Here is an 18,819-nt window from a genome sequence, read left to right as displayed (position 1 = left end):
CTCTCCCGCAATGAATCTGGATTCCCAGATTCTCGCCCGGAACTGGGTTTCAGTGCAGTCGGAACTGGGGCTCAGCACAGTCCAGAGCTTTTGTCTCCTTCCTGCTAAGGCAATTCAGCGGCACAGTCAACAGTCCATCCTCCGCGCGCATTCACATGCGCGCCTCTGGAGCTCTGCCTTTCGCCGCTCCCCTGAGTTTCCGCCTTACAGCCCAGATTCCCCCAATATGAGCCTGGGTCCCCAGGGTCTCGCCCGGAACTGAGGTTCCGTGCAGTCGGAGATGGGGTTCAGCGCAGTCTGGAGCTTTTGTCTTCTTCCCGCTAGAGAACGCCGGCCAAGCACTCAGCTGCCCCGTCCTCTCCGGCTCCGTTCTCCCGGCACGCACGCACGCGCCTGTGTATCCGTACCTCAGTCTTTTATGGCTCCTCTGATTTTCCTTGTGGTTTTCTCTTTCCTTCTAGTTGTGGGCGTTTCAGTCAGCCAGCTTTCCTGTGGTTCTGGATGATGTCCGTTTTGACTTTTAGTTGCATTTTTGAAATTGTTGTGCGAGGCTGCAGGTTAGGTGTTTACCTAAATTATTTGGAACTCTATATGGGAGATTTCTCTCTTCTTCATTTATCTATTCAGTCATTTATTGATATTAGTGTGGACTCATGGACATTTCTTTGAATCTTTGGATTGTAATCCAATAGTATAGTACTTGTTTGTTACTCAGATTGCTCCAGCTTTGGGCATTAGGAGCTCTTTCAGCTTGGTTCTTGTTTCTTTGACATAGCCGCATCATTTTGTTTTTCCCTGTACCTTTAAGACTTGTGCTACTGCTAACTCATGAATCTCCCATCTTATACTGTGTTGTGGGGGATTGTGGGCATAAAATCAGATCTTATGGTTACCCTTATTAAATTTTTATTTTCTTAGAGTCATCCATTATCATCATCTCTTGATTACCATAGCAATAGCCTCTTACCTGGTCTCTGAACTTCCATTCTGACCACTCCCATCTGCACTCTATTTGGTTCTTTGAATAGCAGCCAACGTGATGTTTCTGAACAAAGCTGATACTATGCAGATTTGACCACTATGCAGCCTACATGAGCTACATAGCATTTTATAGTCACTTTAAAATTACTAATTGATAACTCCTCGCTTAATTCAATGGTTCATTATTGTTTTAACTAATTTAAAGATAAGCACTTTATCACAGTGTGGATACTTGTGAGTTGCTTCCAGTTATAATGAGAATTTCATTAGAAACTAATATTAGGCCATAGAGGTACCCAATAGAATCAGTTATACTACCTTTTAATCTCAGATCTTTCAAGTGGTATGGAATGGATCATCTAGTATGTATTCTTGCTGTGGTGTTGTCTTTGGTCAGCTTCTTTTGGAAATATACTCTGAGCCTCTGAGATTTGCATCTGTGAGGTTTATTGTTGTGTACTCTTGGGAACATTATGTATGAGGAGCAAGGGAGGCAGGATGGGCAGATGGAGAGACTAAATTGAGATGCATTTGCAATGGAGGGCTCAACCAATGCTATGAGAAGTTCTAGAGCTGTGATGGCCCTTCAGAGCTGTCCTGAATTGAGGTAAGGGGCTTTCCTTTGTACTGCCTCATTTAGCAGTCTCTAGACATTTGCTGCCCCTGGGGAGCAGTGTAGCCTCCGGCTAAGCAGCCCGCTTCAGCCAGGCAGTACCCAAAGAGGGGCTCCAATGTGGACTGTTAGCATTTAAATAGTTGTCCTCCCTTATCTGCAGGGGATACATTTTAAGATCCCCAGAGAATGGCTGAAACTGTGGATAGTTTCCTATACATGTTTATGTACAATGAAGTTTACTTTATAAATTAGGCTCAATAACTAATATGAATAAAACAATTATAACAACATGATATAATAAAAGTTATGTGAATGTAGCTCTCTCTCTGAAGATATCTTATTGTACTGTACTCACCCTTCTGGTAATAATGTGAGGTGATACGATGCTTACATGATGAGATGAAGTGAGGTGAATGATGCAGGCAGGTGATAGAGCCTTAGGCTACTATTGACATTCTGATGATACTTCAGAAGAAGAATCTTGAGCCATGAAGATGTCATGTCTTGCACAAATTTCATGCATTTTCCATCTTAACTAAGTACTTATCATGCACTGTGGCCATAACTTTTGCAGTTTGAAGTGCGACAACAAAACTAGCATGAATTTTGTTTTCCTTCATCACCATTTCATGGATAGAAGACTCGTTTTTACCATAGGTCTTAGGAGCCTCAGCATATGTTTTTCAAATTTCCTTATTAAGTTGAGAACTTTCACTTTTTTACTAACAGGAAGCACTTTACAGCTCCTCTTTGGCATATTCGAATTGCCAGCATCACTATTCTTGTGTTTCGGGGCCATTGTTAAGTAAATAAGGGTTACTTGCACACAAGCATTGGGATATGTCTATCTAACAACAGATGACTTACTGAGTGAATAAAAGCGGGGAGCATATACCGCTTGGACACACTGGACAAAGGGATGATTCATGTCCTGGGTGGGATGGAGTGGGTCGCTCAAGATTTCATCACACTAATCCAAATGGTGCACAATTAAAAACTTATGAATTGTTTATTTCTGGAATTTTCCATTTAATATTTTTGGACATGGTTGATTGGGGGTAACTGAAATCATGGAAATCGAAACCACAGATAAGAGAGGACTATTGTACTGCTGGTAGCTGGGGCAGTGAATTTTTCCATGTTGAAGGAAGATTTTTCAGTTGTGGGACAGTACACAACAGCACCTCCTACAGGAGAAATCAAATAGATTTCATGTCTCACTCCTAACTTCCTACTTCTGTGCCATTTGTATTCGCCCTTGGATTATTACACTCTTGTTATTTTTATTATTATTGCATTGATTGCGGTAACATTGGTTAATACAATTCTATAGGTTTTAGGTATACATTTCTACAATACATCATCTGTATATTGTATTGTGTGTTTACCACCCCAAGTCAAGTCTTCTTCCATCACCAATTATCTATCCCCCATTTAAGTTCTTCTACCTTCTCCTAACCCCCTCCCTATGGCAATCACCATACTGTTATCTATATTCATGAGTCTTTTTTTTTTCTTTGCTTAATCCCCTCACTCTTCTCACCTGGCCCCTCCTCTCCTGTTCTTGACCAAGGTTCTGTATCTACCCTGGGTGTCTCCTTCTTCAGTTTCCTCATCTGTAGAGTGTGGATAATAATACATATACATACACACATACACACACACAAATATAGTGGCCTAGCACGTAGCGAGTGCTTAATAGATGTCAGTTTTTTCTATGCAGACTTTGAAATGTGCCTTTAATTAATGGTTACAACTCTAGCAATTAGGTTTCATCAGTCGCCATTCCTTCTTTTGAAAGTTCCCTCTCCTTAGATCCTGTAGACATTTCAATAAGGATGTAGCATTGAAATATAAAATGTGTGGCTCAGTTGGTTGGAGTGTTGTCCTGCACACCAAAAGGTTGGGGGTTCAATTCTTGGTCAGGGCACAATTCTAGGTCCCCAGTCAGGGGGTGTACTGGAGGCAACCCATTGAAGTTTCTCACATCGATGTTTTTCTCTTTCTCCCTTCCTCTCTCTCTAAAAAATCAATAAAATTAATAAAAATATATCCTCAGGTGAGGATTTAAAAAGAATTAGCAATCCCCTATCCAGAACTAGCTCAACCCTTCCCACCTCCCAACATTAGTCTCTTTATTAAACCCTAGTTTACAAACTGCAGGTTTCTGGAAGCTTCTTAAATTTCTGAATATTAGCATTTAATGAGTAATAATCTAAGGATTTACTGACCCAGTCTTTTACTCATAGTTGACAAGAAAGCAGTGCATTTTTTTGGCAGCCATTACATCGTTCTACATTAGAAGGTGTGTTGATAAAGCTGCTTTTCCTGGTTCTTTTAAAACATTTTTCCTGCAAAGGAAACTTAGTCTCAACCTGTTACACTAATAATGTCCAATAACATCTGCTTTGAGTCAATACTGATTATTGTGTGCAGCTTGGCCTGCTGGGAGATATTATCCTTCCTCCAGCTAACCAGTCTCAGGGCTTCTTTATCAAATATGTCTATAACTGTGACAACTCATTCTTGTTCTAGCATCTTACAGGTGCTGAACAAAACAAACAGGCATTTGACAGATGTCAACAATGCCCCTTTTTGTAGGAATGTAGTTTATGTGAAGAAGTAAATTGTCTCTTTAAGATATGACAGAAGCAAATTGGTTTGGTATGCTGAACGGTTTACATTATTGGCAGGTACTACAAATTCAATCAGTGATTTTCAATAGGGTGTGATGGAAATCGCTGAATTCATGTAGCATCTTAGGTGTTCAGTGGAAGAAAGTGAAGTCATGGTAACCATGTTAAATACTCTCATTCCAATCTTCCTGGGGCTGTCTTATCATTTTAGGGTTTGAGGCCTACAAGATGCTTAAAAATATTCCTTAAACTTAATGTTTTGAAAACTTACACATTATAACTACTTCTGGAAAGAAATGGTTAGTCAGCATATGATATCTTGGAGCATGTCATTTTGTAGAATACTCCTGTGGCTTCCCATCTCCCTCAGAATAAAAACTAATGCCTTTACAATGCCTATAAAACCCTGAACTTTTTGGTTTTCTGGTGACTTCTTTAATTCATTATGAACGGTCTCACGTTTTGCTCACTTCCTGACACACTGGTTTCTTTCATATCTGCCTAACCTCCTGGGACAGCTCCCCCCAGGACCTTTGAATTTGCTCTCTCCTCATGTACTCCTCAGTTAAGTGAATGACTGCATTCTTACCTTCTTCGAGTCTGAGCAAATATGACCAGACTTTTTGTCAATATCTCCTCTCACAACTTTCCAAGTCTGGAACAGCAGGTCACCCCACCCGTTGACCCCACCCCTTGTCTTTGCTTTAATTTCCACCTTCTAATATACCATGTGTTTCTTATTGTTTATTGTCTTCTCTGCTCACTGGAATATAATGTTCATGGGTGCAGGGGGTTTTATGTTCTGTTCACTCATGGATCATTATGCCTGAAATAATTACTAAAACTAAATAAATTTTTTATTGAATGACTATAAGAAGTGCAAATAAAAGGACATACTCTATTTTGAAATGGACCTAACAAGAGACATTAAATATAGCCCGAAATATGATTGAGATAGGACTGTATTCTAACAATATAAAAATGTTGTCTCTTTTATAAATCTCTGCACTCAAATTGTTTTTCAGAGGTACCTTTAGAAAACTTATCTATAAAGTATTTACCTTTCTCTGTTAGTTGCTTCTCTTTGCTTGCTTTGGCTGTTGTGGTATATAGTCCAATTTTTCACACCTTGTTTAGACTTATGTCTTTATTGTAACTCTACTGTTTTAAGTTTCCTACCTCCTTAAATCCACAAAGCACTTCAAGAAAGGATTTCCATGTATTATATTTTGTTCAGAAAGCCTTATCTCAGGCAGACATATTTGCCCATTTTCTTTTTTATTAAAAAAAAGTTTTCTAATCATTATACATGCAGAGTACTGTTCCAACAGACTGTGTTAGTATCTCTCCATGAAACCACAGACAACAAAACAGTTTCCTAAAAAAAAAAAAAAAAAAGTTAACAATGCATAAAATGCTGATACAGTGCTTCAGAACACTTAATTATTTCTTTTCCCCCCATTGTTTATCATTGTTTTGTCAACTTTCCATATCACTACCCACAATGCTTTGGGTTCGGTTTTCTTTGAACATTCCTTTCCCCTGAACTTACCATGAACTTGGGCCTGTAGCATGCCGCCACAGAATGCTACAGTCACTTTATAAAAGGGGGGGGGGGGGTGGAGAGCAACACTTTTGTTGTAAAAGGTGCTAAAAGCAAGCTCGGATAATATAAAATAGTAGACACACTTGTCCACTTGCTGTTTTAGGCTGAAATATGATGCTTGCTTTCAAAGAAGGTTGGTGTACTAGTTTGCACATACTTCAGGAGAATCAGGAATGAAGTTTGTGTAGGGAGGAGGCAGAGAGAAAAGAATTATGTTCATAAGATTAGGTGGACTGTAGGAGGAGAAGGATTGCATAAATACCAAATATGACATAAGAGAGGATGGAGCCCCTTATCGCACAAGCAGTGGAGGATGATGTACAGTCTTTATTTGTTTTATACAGAAAGACAGGAGGAGGATTTTTAAATTTTATCTTGCATTTCTGATTATGTTAGAAAATTATTGTTCTTCCTATGACAGTGGCACAGGAGGGGCTCTGGATTGGGAATTAAATCCTGGGTTCTCATCCCATCCCTACCAGTGGGTGAAAGTGAGTGGGAATGTCCTACATTAAGAATTCTTGCCCAACTTGCAACCTCAGGTGATTATTTGGTAAATGAAGGGTCCATCAACTCCTTGGATCACTCAAGTTATAGCAAGGCCATGATTTTCAATGATGTCCCCTATTGAATAGGCTGTTACATTGGACTTACTGTGTTGCATCAGAGCTGCAGAAGGGCTCCAAAGGACCAAGAATAATATGGGTCAAACCATCTATTTAGGATTTGCTAGGAGACTGAGAAATCTCACTTTTTGTTTGTTATACATTTGCCTCTCACTCACCTGGAAATGGTGTGTTAGGGGAGAAGGAAGAAGACTCTAATAAGGTTGATGAAGAGTCTGCTAATAAGAATTCCAGTGGAGAGAATTAAGAATGCTGAGGTGTTTCTCTCCCTCTGCCCTCGGCCTTTCTCTGATCCCCCCAAACAGTGCATATGAACAGAAAGTCAGGGAATCACTCAGGGAGCTTGATGTGTATATCAGTGGCAGAATATGAGTGTCCTAGCCAAGGAAGACTTTTCTATCTCTTAATTCCCCCCCCCCCTTCTCCTCATCCTCTGTTCAGACCACAGTCAAAATTTGACAAAGATTTTTACCGACTAAGATTTCAAACTGTCCTCAACTAAGATGTTCACTTATTTAATAAATACTTATTGAGCTGGTAGTATGTGCAAAGCACCATACTAGCACGTGTATTTCATGACCTCCAGGAATATGTCTAGTAATGAGTTTTTCCTTAATGTAGTCCTTAATGCAATTTTAGTGTTCTCAAAAAAATTGACATTTGCATAGATAATTTCCAGATCTGTGAATATAGTTCACAAGATGACTATTACACTTCCATTTACGTGAATAAGGTAAGAAGGCAACTAAGCTGAGAAGACTGGGCAGGGATAAGCATGCTGAGGACAGTCTCTTTCGACAGATGGAGAAGTAGAGCAACAGACCAGATTATTCTGTATTACTCATGTGATCATTTAATTGCTGAGTTGTTTATTTTAGCTCTGGATGTTATGATGTAAAAGAGTTTCTTTTGCTCATTTGATTCTTTAGTAAATATGTATTGAACAGGTACTGTAGGTAAGGTATTGTGGCAGATATAGGTCTTTCCTGCCTTCAAGAAAGGTATAATCTAGTGGAGTCAAGTGATTGCATTAGTGCAGATTACTGCAGTATTCGGAAGCGTATGATTAGTGAAATGTGAATGGCATTAGGAATCTTTTATTGCAAATGAGAAAGAACCAATTTGAAATAACTTAGCCAAAGAAGAGATTTATTGGCTCTAATCACTAGAGAGTGCAGGGAATGATACTTACTTCTGGCACAACTAACACCATCAGAACAGGAGCCCTTCCCGCTTGCCATCACTCTGCTCGGCTCACCTCTGTATTAGCTTCATGCACAGGTAGCTTTCTTCTTACAGAAGCAGCTTTAGGCTATGCCACTCTTTTAACTAGCGCAACCAGACAAAAGGATGAATATATTTTGTTTTTGTTTTTTTGTGTGTTTCTGACAGGCCCACTTTGGAGACTCTGCTCTTTCTGAATCACTCACTGTGCCCAGGGAGATAGTGCTTCCACTGAGCTGCCCTTGGTTAAATACCTCCCTTGATTAAACACCTCCCTCTTTGGGAGGAGAGGTGGCAGGTTCCAGACAAATTACTTGGAATGTATGCTCCAAAAGGAAAGGGTGTTCTTTCGCCAGGAGAGAGCAGGAGGGAAAGAACATAAGCCACAACCATATCTCTGTTAGCCGGTTGAGGGACAGTGTAGAGAAGGGAGAGGCCTTTCTGACGGCTGCAGAAGATGCACTAGAAGTAGTGGCAGTAAGAGCTGAGCTTCCGAGATTTCAATAGAGTTTGGCTTCCCCCTTAGGCAGAAGGAGGCAATCCATGACATTTACAGAGCTAAAAACATAATTCAAACAATGCCCTATGACTCTCTCTCTCTCTGTCAGTCCTAGCATCTATTGAAGGTAATCCACTCTCTATAATATTTTTCTGTTTCTCCTTTCCCCTTTCCTCCCCACTGTGATCACCATTCCACTCATACTATGTCATTTCTATAGCCCTAGAAAAGGTCACTGATGACTTCCTGACCTGAAAATACTGTAACCTTTTTGCAACCCTGTTTGACTTGATATCTCTGCGTGTTTGACACTATGATTCACATCTTCTAGAAAATTTACCTTCTCTCTCCTTCTGATACACAGCTCTCTCCTGGCACTTTCTGCCCACCTTTCTTTCTGAGTCACTGCTGCTGGCTCATTTATTTCTGATCTCTCCTTAGTGTCTCCTTTCCCCAGAGCACAAGCCTGGTCCTCTTCCCATTGTACATGTTCTTTTCTGTTCAATCCCATTTATTCTCATGTCATCTATGATCACCTCTATGCTCATACGTTCCAGTAGCTGTTCCAGAGTTCTGATCCCTCACTTTGTATCCCAAACTCGATGACCCATAAAGATCACAAATTGACTATTTCCCTTATGATATTTTTGTATCTGTTCTTACTATTCTCACTGCTGGCAATCTAAAATTTAATTTATAATTTATATCTTGCCAACAATCAAGAAAGATTTAATGTTGCCCCAACCCCTATTTAGGCCTCAATCCTATATTCTAACTGGCGTCCCGGAATAATCCCATATTAGTGATATTAGACATGGTAGATGATGCCCTTGCCCACATTAAAGAATCAAGAAGTTAGTATTTCAGCTTTAGTTTGAGTTTTAGATAGAAAAGAACACAGACATGTAATGAAATAAGTAAAATTTGGGGAAAGTATATATATAGAGGCCTGGCAAACAGCCTGGTCTGTGTAATTCACAGAGAAGGCCTATATAGAGAGGTATCTGTGGGTCAGGAAAATGATGTGGAGCATGGCTCTATTTTCAAGCCTGTAGCTGCAAATTGGACTTTAGTTCCCAGTGCTATGAATTTTCTCCTTCAGTTTGCTCTGCATGATTATCCTTACATTGCAAACATCAAATAATTCAATATCGGTTATCACATGGCTACCTTTAAGTAAGTGTCTATCTGTAGCACTTTCTAGTGACCAAATTAAGGCAAACATAGTTCATTTTTAGTCAAGTGAGTGCTTTTACCAAGTTAACTTCCACTGGTTGGCTGCTTTAAGGAGCATGTTTCAGAGGTCCATGTAATGTTTTCTTCAGTCCAACTGAGAAGAATTGTAATTTTTCGAATTCATTTTTGTAGAAACATCACATTTCACTGTGGTCAACTTCTTTGGATAGATAATAAGCCACATTACAAACCAAAGGTATATTTTGGTGCTAAAAGACGTTTATAATATTTCACCCATGTGAAGACAGTTAGAAATGAATGAATGTTGAATATTAAGCATTACAGATTTGTCCAAGATATTAAAAATATTTAGTGTTAATGTTGTTTTATCATCTACGTTGCTTAAGACAAAGGCTTAAGCATCATTTTAACCATCTGAGAATAATCACTTTGATTTATAGACCTCCTGTACTTATATAGTAAGTCATAAAATCATATCAGAGCATCAAGTTCTGATATTTTACCCCTAACATTCTGCTTGTATATAGACTGGTTTTTATTTTATTTTAATTTTTGAAGCGTGATTATAGTCCTTATCTTAAGAAAATTAAAAATGAAATATTTATTACAAAATACCTGGTTATTTTAGGAGATTTAGGAAACACTGTTGAGCAAAAGAGAAGCAAATGAAGTTGTATTCACAAATAACCACTGTTTAATGCCTATGGACTGTCCAAGCTTATATTTTGGAACATGACTCTTTTTTTTAAAATTAATAATCAGACCAGACATTCTTTCTGTGTGTGTGTGTGTGTGTGTGTATTTTTTTCCCTTTAATATATATCATGCATATCCTGGAATTTGCTCAAGTGTAAGTTTGTTCCATCAACTCAGGAAGTTACTACTAGGAATAGTTTCCTGCCATCAAGATTGCTATAAAAACATGAATTCTCATATTCTCATGCTTTTTGATAATAGCTAATATTTTTTAAATTAAAAATTTATTTTTAATTACAGTTTACATTAACTATTCTTTGTATTAGTTTCAGGTGTACAACAGCTAACTTTTCAATTATGTCTCATTATGATACTTGTCTACTTTTTTGAGTTGCCAATTTGTCAAGACTTTTGTCGGGGGCTTCTCATGTCATAGGCACTGTGCTCAGTACTTTACATATGTTATTTGGCTCCTCACTACAATTCCATAAGCTTCCCAGCAGTATCCATCTTTAATAGACAAGAACCTGAAGCGTAGAGAGACTTATTATTTTGACCAAACCTATAGCACTAGTAATTGGCAAAACCAAAATTCAAATCCAGGCCTTTGGGCTCCAATCTGTGCTGAAAACTAGAGCATGATACTGTGAGGGCATTTAGAATATATATAATAAAATGTCACATTGAGTGTGCTTGCTCTGTATCCTCTATCTGCCAATTGTTGAGATTCCTGAGGTGGGGAAATACTGTCATAAAGCTGGGAGGAACCCTAAGCCAAGTAGTAAGAGTGGAATGATTTCCCCTGGTAATTCATAGAACTATCCCAAAGTCCTATCAGAAAAGCCTTATAAAGTGCACTGCTCTGTTTCTTCTTTCCGCTCAAACACTGTCACCAAAGCCCGCATCCCTCTCAAATTTTCAAGAGGTACCATATCACCAAGAAATGCATTATCAGCTACCAAGTCACTTACCTTAATTGCCTCTCTAGCCAGCCATCAGCAGCTTTCATTGAATACTTGAATTTTATGTCCCTGTTAAAGATAAAAACTCCTTTCTTGGGTACCAAGCAATGGATAGAACTTGAATAAGAAAAATAGAGAGTGATGGAGACTTTAGCATTGGTGGACCATTTAATAGATTTAGCAAAAGAGTTACCTCTCAATTATCATGGTTCTTAGTGAACTTGTGGCTGAGATGGGAAGCATACAAGCTGTACAAGTATAGTCAGAAAGGCCTGAGTTCAAACCCCAGCTTTACCACCTACTAGTTCTACAATCATTGGTGTATTGAATAATCTCTAGAAGCCCCTGTTTTATCATCTGAGATATAGATTTATAGATAGAGCTAAACAGATGTACACTCTCTGCTCTAGAGTAGATGACTAATGAATATGAAATCTTTTGCTTTGTATTTGCTCTTCTGTGGAATTGGGGGTATATTTTGACCATCTCTTCCACAGTAAAGTTGAATTTTGGTTACATTCCTATTTGGAAAAGTATAACTTAATTATAAAATTTTCAGGCATAAGACACCTCAGATATAATCCAGTTCAGCACTCTGCTTGTAAAGATGAGTGGATCTGAGACTCATAACTAGGGTATAAGCTGATTAATGGCAGCACCTAGACTCTACCACCTTCCCAACATCTTGACATAATTAATAAAGTTACTAGTGATGGCTGACAAAGAAGATAAGCTTTAAGAAGCTTTATTGTGTGATTGATACTTGAAAATAAGTTATATGCAAGATTGATATCTATAATCCAAATGAAAATTCAAGTCTTGGAAATTGCTAATATATCAATAAGGAGAATACAATAAAATCAGAAAATGATCTCTTACCTCCTAGGACTGGATCTTTGTAATGAAGCACAATTGTTGTCCTCAGCAAAAGATTATAACCGTGTATATGTGTATGTAGTATTTTTTTCTGTTTACTTCATAGAGCAGATATTTGTTTAATTTTATTGAAAATCTTAAGTTTAATTAATTTTGCATATTAAATGAACATATACTCATAATATAAACATACATTTAGAATTTTCTTAAATAACTAGTAATTTTGTTGTGGTTAAATTTTTATACTAGTTTTCAAAAACATACCTTCTTGTCTTAGTGGTAATAAAAGTGTGGATTTACCACTTTTTAAAACTGTATTTTGAAAGCTTTATAGTCCTTTAGAGATAGACTCCCTAGAAGCCTTTCCAATCAGCAAACACCCAAGATTAATAACATAAATGATTTGGTGATTTTGGCATCTTGCAAAAAGTATGCATTAGGTTTTCTTTAAAGAGGCATAACATATATTTTCCACTTTCAGTTCTTTAACTTTAGCTCATGTTTCAAAGAGACTCTTGGTGTGTACTGAAATTGCTCCTCTAAGGTTTAAAAAAATGATTTGATGAATGATGACAAAGTAAATTTTAGAGTAAAGCACATGGTGAAAAAAAACAACACCTTACATCAGTGGATTTGGCTCTTTAGAATAACACTGATTTTTCTTTTAAAAAGTTGAATTTCATAAAGCGAAAATTTGATAACTGGAAATTTCAGTTTTACTTGACCTAACTTGTGAAATAGGTGAAAATGCCAGTGGCAGTTACAGGGTCTGAGTGTCTCATTACGATACTTGTCTGCTTTTTTTGAGTTGCCATTTGTCAAATTGAATATATATATATATATATATATATATATATATATGTACTAGTATAACCTGTTGTGTTGGATGTTATTCTGGTGATCCTTTAGATTTTTTGTTTGTTTAATCAAATAAAAATAATTTAGAAGTTGACTGATAGAAAAGTATTTGTGTATTTACTTGTCTTAGACATTATAAAGAACATGTTGGATGATCTACAAAAAAATGCCTTTCTCTAAAGACTCGAATTTTGAAAGGGAGGGCTTTGTGCCCATGTAAATTCGTATATATACACACACACATAAACATACACACATATATATGTATATATACATAAACACATATATACATGCAAATATATATACATACACATATATATACACATACACACACATATATAAATGTACTATTCCAACAACTTTATACACACTAACTCAAGTATATGTATATGTATATGTATATGTATATGTATATGTATATGTATATACAATTATTCCAAGAAAATAGCTAGGCAAGAAAGCAACAGCCAGTGAAGCTCTTCTTTTTCTTCTCCACCCCTGTCCCCACTTGAAAAGTCTTGAAACTAATTAATTTATCTTTAAATTTTGAGTATGTAGTAAATGTCAGGGTTTATGCTATTAATGAAAGCAAGTAACATCTTTCTCACTACATGGCATGTACTATTCCAACGCCTTTACAAACATGAACTCAATTATCCCTCAAAATCCTATAACTAAGACACAGAAGGTTATTTATCTTGTCCAAGGTCACACACCTAGTAAATGGTAGCATTGGTATTTGAACCCAGGCAGTCTGACTCCCCCTATACCCCCCCCCCCACACACACACACACAAACACACTATGAAGCAGTTCACTCTACTGTTACCAAGTTGCAAAATATTTTTAGAATGATGGCTTTCTTATTTACTTACTAGAGGCCCAGTGCATGATTGAATCATGCACGTGTAGGGTCCCCTACACGCTTTCGCTTTTCACGGTGGAGCTGGGTGCCTGTCCACTCGTGCACCAGGCCTTTCAGAAGCCTCCGGCTCGGTGGAGGCTTCTGAAAGGCCTGGTGCCGGAGCAGACAGGCACCCAGGTCCCCCACTTTTGTTTTTTTTTGTTTTTTTTTTGTTTTTGTTTTTGTTTTTGCTGTGAAAGAGCTCATTTATTGGGGTGGTGGACTCAGTGGATCCAAAGTGGAGAGCTGGTGAAGGGATCGGTGGCTTCCAGTTTCAAGCGCTGGTTCTCAGTCCTGCGGCACCTGTTTATGGATCGCTTCGGCGAGGCTGGGCCAGGTCAGGGCCGCATGCACTTTGGCATCCGGGCCAGGGATGCTCTCCAGGCCCCACAGGGTGAAGCGGCTGAAACTGGCAGAGGCACGAATAAAGCGGTCGAAGTCCCACTCCAGCGCCTCCGGGGGTTCCACCAGCTCCTGCTTGTCCTTGTCGGATCCCGCTGAAAAGTCCTGCTTCCCCACCGACTTCTCTTCCATATCCATCACGTATCCCAGCAGGCCAGGCGGCACCTCCACCTCCTTGCCCCTCAGACTGCGGCCCCGAAACGACACTTCGAGTCCATCGGGACCCTGACGGATGGCCGGGGTGAAAAAGCGCCCCACAGGGGCGGGCTGGTTAACCCGGACTTCACAGGGCAGGAGGTGCAGCATGTGCGCAGAGTGACGGGACGGGGCGTAGGTGGATGCGGTGCTTCTCCATGTCTTCCTCGTCGCTGCTCTCCATCCTCTGCCGGGTTTCCCTGGTTTCCGTGGCTCGCTGACTGAGGCCAGAGCTCGCTCCCCCACTTTTGATGGTCCGCGGCCGCTGAGGGGGGCTACCCTGCTGTTGAGAGGCGCAGTGGGCGGGACCCCCTCAGCGGCCCCGGATCTGGCCGTTGAGAGGCACAGGGGGCGGGAGTCCAGCCCCCTGTACCTCTCAACAGCAGTGTAGCCCATCTCAGTGGCAGCGGATCCGTGCCTCTCAATGGCCGGATAGGCCACCCTGAGTCCCGCCCCCCAGCCTCCCACCGCCCAATCGTGGGCGTAGCGGAGTGATGGTAATTTACATGGTACGCTATTATTAGATAGGATAAGGACAATGCCATGATGAGAAAATTAGCTTCTTAAAGAAAAGAGTGAAAAAGGACGTCCAATTTTTCCCAAGTCCAATTGATCCTCACCATGAAAGTGCTGCTCTGTTGTCCGGTCATGTCTGGTTGCCACATTGATTTTGCAAATGGCGTGAAGCTTGGTTAAGACAGCAGGGTTTGTGTCTTTGAAATGTTGAGGAGGAGAGCAATTAAGAGAGTGTAAACTTTCCCAAGTTGTTCAGGTAGGTCAGGATGGTCAGTCAGTACTATGTGTTCTTGTGTAAAATTAGGTTTTGTGTGTCTTCTTTGATAATAGGTGTCAGTGAAGTTAACAGAGTATTTGTGTTAAGATGTATAGTATGGAGAGTTAAAATAATCACCTTGTCACAACTCCCTCCACCCCCAAATAGCTGAAAAATTAATTTTAACTTTCTCAAAAATATCTGAAATATGATATATTATTTGGAAAGGTTAGTAAGCACACACCCTGATGTTTTTCAGTCTATGCTCAAAACCTGTTCAGTAACCAACAAAGCCCTGAAAAATCAATATTTAGGCTCTGAGACTTCTGATTGGAGTGTAAGAGCAGGGTTTTCTACCTTTTTGATTTGCCCCCTGATGTTTTCTAGTTTCCTTGTCTTAGCTTTTCTTGAGGAAGGAAAAGGAGGGAAGTTTTATCAACCTCCAGTGGCTCATTCCACCATCGTGGATTTCTGCCTGTTAGTCTTTCACTGTTACACACATTCACACCTCATATATTTTGCTCTAAAAGCAGAACATCTGAGATGATTCTGTGGTTGAAAAAGATCTTAAAGAGATGGAAGATGGATTTAATGTTGCCATTTTTAGATAGTGCTGTAAATAGAATGGCAGCTGTCCTCGGATGCATAGCAGACATACAGTACATATGCTGAATAGAAACAGATAAATTATTGCACTCAATTAATCCTCACAAAAAGGTAACATTTTAGCCACTGTCTCAGTCATCCAGTTTTTAAGTACAGTGCACTTGTTCTACACCTTCACAGGATAAAATCTCATGCTTTGAAAGTGACCTATGAAGGGAGAAATTTGCTATTATTTCTCAACGAGGTTTACAGCAATCTGTAAGATTTTAGTTATTTGCCTTTACTTCCCCCACATTTTTAAATTCTGTAAGCAATTCAGATCTACAGATATTTCCAGAACACCTATTATGTATAAGGCACTCTTCTTGGGGTGGTGAGAGGAACAAGAAATGCATTATTTCTTATGTAGAAATGGCATACGCAGCAATTTACCATGCAAGATAGAATGTGACAGTTACCATAAGGGAATTCTGACAGATATCTTTAATCCAATAAGAGTTGAACATTTGTAAAAACAGCATCTCTGCTCCAGGTATATTGCTAACAGTTACTGTGGATAGCAAGATGCATTAAGTCCAACCCTCATGAAGCTTTCCTCAGGGTGATGGCATATAGACTAATAACTACATTCAACAATTGAATATGTGCTTTAAACGTTCAGAAAGAGCAGAGGAAAGGAAGATGAACTCTTCTGGAAGGTGTTGGAAAGGGCAAGGCTTCACAGAACAGGTAAGGAGTGACCAGGATTTTTAGGCATAAATGAAAGTGTAGTAGGTAAATAATGAGGGACACAGGCAATAGAAGAAGGTGAGGGCATTACAGTAAAAGGGAATATCCTGCCCAAAGATAAAGCTGCATGAGACTGAATGGTTTATTGGAGACTCTGAATTGTCTGGGGTCACTCTCATCCAGGACAATCTCTCCCCATTGTGGGGGGAGGGTGGCTGGAGTGTTCAGCAAAGACAGAGGAGACTTCTGGCCAAAAGCAAAGTAAATTGTACATGAAATCTTTGTCTTCATGCTTTCTCTTTAAGACAGACCTGGTTTTGAATCCTGACTCTGTGATCTTGAGCAATTTTCTAAACTTCTCCAACTTTAGCTTTTCAACAGTAAAGAAGGCTTCTGATAGTTAATATAAAACAATGCATTGTCTGATAGTATAATGATGACTTTAAACTTTGCTCTTTGGTGTGTTTTTGTTGTTGACCATTTTATATATATATATATATATATATATACTAGAGGCCTGGTGCACGAAATTCGTGCACGGAGAGGGGTTGTCCCTCAGCCCAGCCTGTACCCTCACCAATATGGGACCCCTCAAGGGATGTCCGACTGCCCGTTTAGGCCCGATCCCACTGGGCAGTCGGACATCCCTCTCAAAATCCAGGACTGCTGGCTCCCAACTGCTTGCCTGCCTGCCTTCCTGATTGCCCCTAACCGCTTCTGCCTGCCAGCCTGATCACCCCCTAACCACTCTGCTGCAAGCCTGTTTGCCCCCAACTTCCCTCCTCTGCTGGCCTGGTCACCCCTAACTGCCCTCTCCTGCAGGGTTGATCACCTCCAACTTCCCTCCCTTGCAGGCCGGGTCCTTCTCAACTGCCCTCCCTTGCAGGCCGGGTGCCTCCCAACTGCCCTCTCCTGCTGGCCATCTTGTGGTGGCCATCTTGTGTCCACATGGGGGCAGGTTCTTTGACCACATGGGGGCAGCTATATTGTGTGTTGCAGTGATGATCAATCTGCACATTACTCTTTTATTAGATAGGACAGAGGCCTGGTACAGGGGTGGGGACCAGCTGGTTTGCCCTGAAGGGCGTCCCGGATCAGGTGGGGGTTCCCTTGGGGCATGGGACGGCCTGAGCGAGGGGCCTGTGGTGGTTTGCAGGCCGGCCACACCCCCTGGCAACCCAAGCAGAGGCCCTGGTATCTGGAATTTATTTTCCTTCTATAATTGAAACTTTGTAGCCTGGAGCGGAGCCAAGCCTGGGTCTCCCTCCAAGGCCAGCAGCCATTTGTGTTGGGGTTATAATTGAAACTTTGTTGCCTTAAGCGGGTGGGCCCGGCCAGGGTGTGCGGAAAGCTTTGCTTCCCCTATTGCCGGCGGCAACCCTGGCCTGCTCTCTCAAGCTCCATTCTGCCGCCATTTGTTTGAATTTGTTTACCTTCTATAATTGAAACTTTGTAGCTTGAGTGGAGGCTTAGGCCTGGCAAGGGCAGGTGGAAAGCTTGGCTTCCTCTGTTACCTAGGAAACCTTGCTCTCTGTGGCTGTAGCCATCTTGGTTTGGGTTAATTTGCATGCTCGCTCTGATTGGATGGTGGGCGTGGCTTATGGGCGTGGCTTATGGGTGTGTCGGAGGTATGATCAATTTGCATATTTGTCTATTATTAGATAGGATGTTTATTGATTTCAGAGAGGAAGGGAGAGGGAGAGAGAGATGGAAACATCAATGATGAGAGAGAATCATTGATTGGCTGCCTCCTGCATGCCCCAAATGGGGATAGAGCCCGAAACCTGGGAATGTGCCCTGACAGGTAATTGAACTGTCACCTCCTGGTTCATAGGTCCATGCTCAATCATTGAGCCATATGGGCCGGGCAGTTGACCTTCTTCTTTTTTTGTGGGGGGATGTTTCTTACTGAGGGATCAAAACATAACTGCACTTAATCAACATAGTATAACCTGGAATTTAAATATGTGGGAGAGAAAATAGGAAGAGCTCTGGAATGGGCGTTTGGAGACCTGAATTCTAGTTCTACATTAACCACAACTGACACTGGTGATCTTGACTCAAAATGTGCCCTGTGAGTTTATTCTGCACTAAGGGGAGTGGGGTGGGAGCTGTACTAAATGTCTGACTCCTGTCCATGTTGCTATGAGTAGTTCCTGAGGAGTTGCCCAGTGACTCGAAGGAGATACAGCATGCAACTGAATTCCAGTAAAGGCTGACTAAGTCAGAAAGTTGCTAATGCATTTTCTGTTTGGGAGGAAAATGGTTGGTAGCCACTCAACTTATTTTAAAGAATGGTGGTTTCCCCATTGTTGTAATAAATGACAAAATACAGAGTTAGTATCCCCTAAAATTCATTAAACATGTAGAAGGGTGTTGGCCAGCCTTGCTGTTTCCTTCAAAGATCAAGAATGGGAAGTGTGGAGTGTGGCTTG

The 18,819-nt window shown here is 40.4% G+C and overlaps 1 protein-coding gene and 1 pseudogene across 5 annotated transcripts in view; one reads left to right on the top strand and one right to left on the bottom strand.

Moving 5' to 3' along the window:
- Positions 1–18,819, top strand: part of SOX5 (SRY-box transcription factor 5) — a 950,952-nt gene that overhangs the window by 106,769 nt on the left and 825,364 nt on the right. The window lies entirely within an intron of this gene.
- On the bottom strand, positions 13,903–14,461 carry LOC307101238 (ribonuclease H2 subunit C-like; annotated as a pseudogene). Its single transcript has one exon. The product of its transcript is annotated as a ribonuclease H2 subunit C-like (transcript).

The sequence above is a fragment of the Cnephaeus nilssonii genome, assembly GCF_951640355.1.
Source record: "Cnephaeus nilssonii genome assembly, chromosome: 6".
Taxonomy (NCBI): Eukaryota; Metazoa; Chordata; class Mammalia; order Chiroptera; family Vespertilionidae; genus Cnephaeus; species Cnephaeus nilssonii.
Note: the sequence above shows the minus strand (reverse complement) of the source record. Positions and strands in the feature narration are given on the sequence as shown.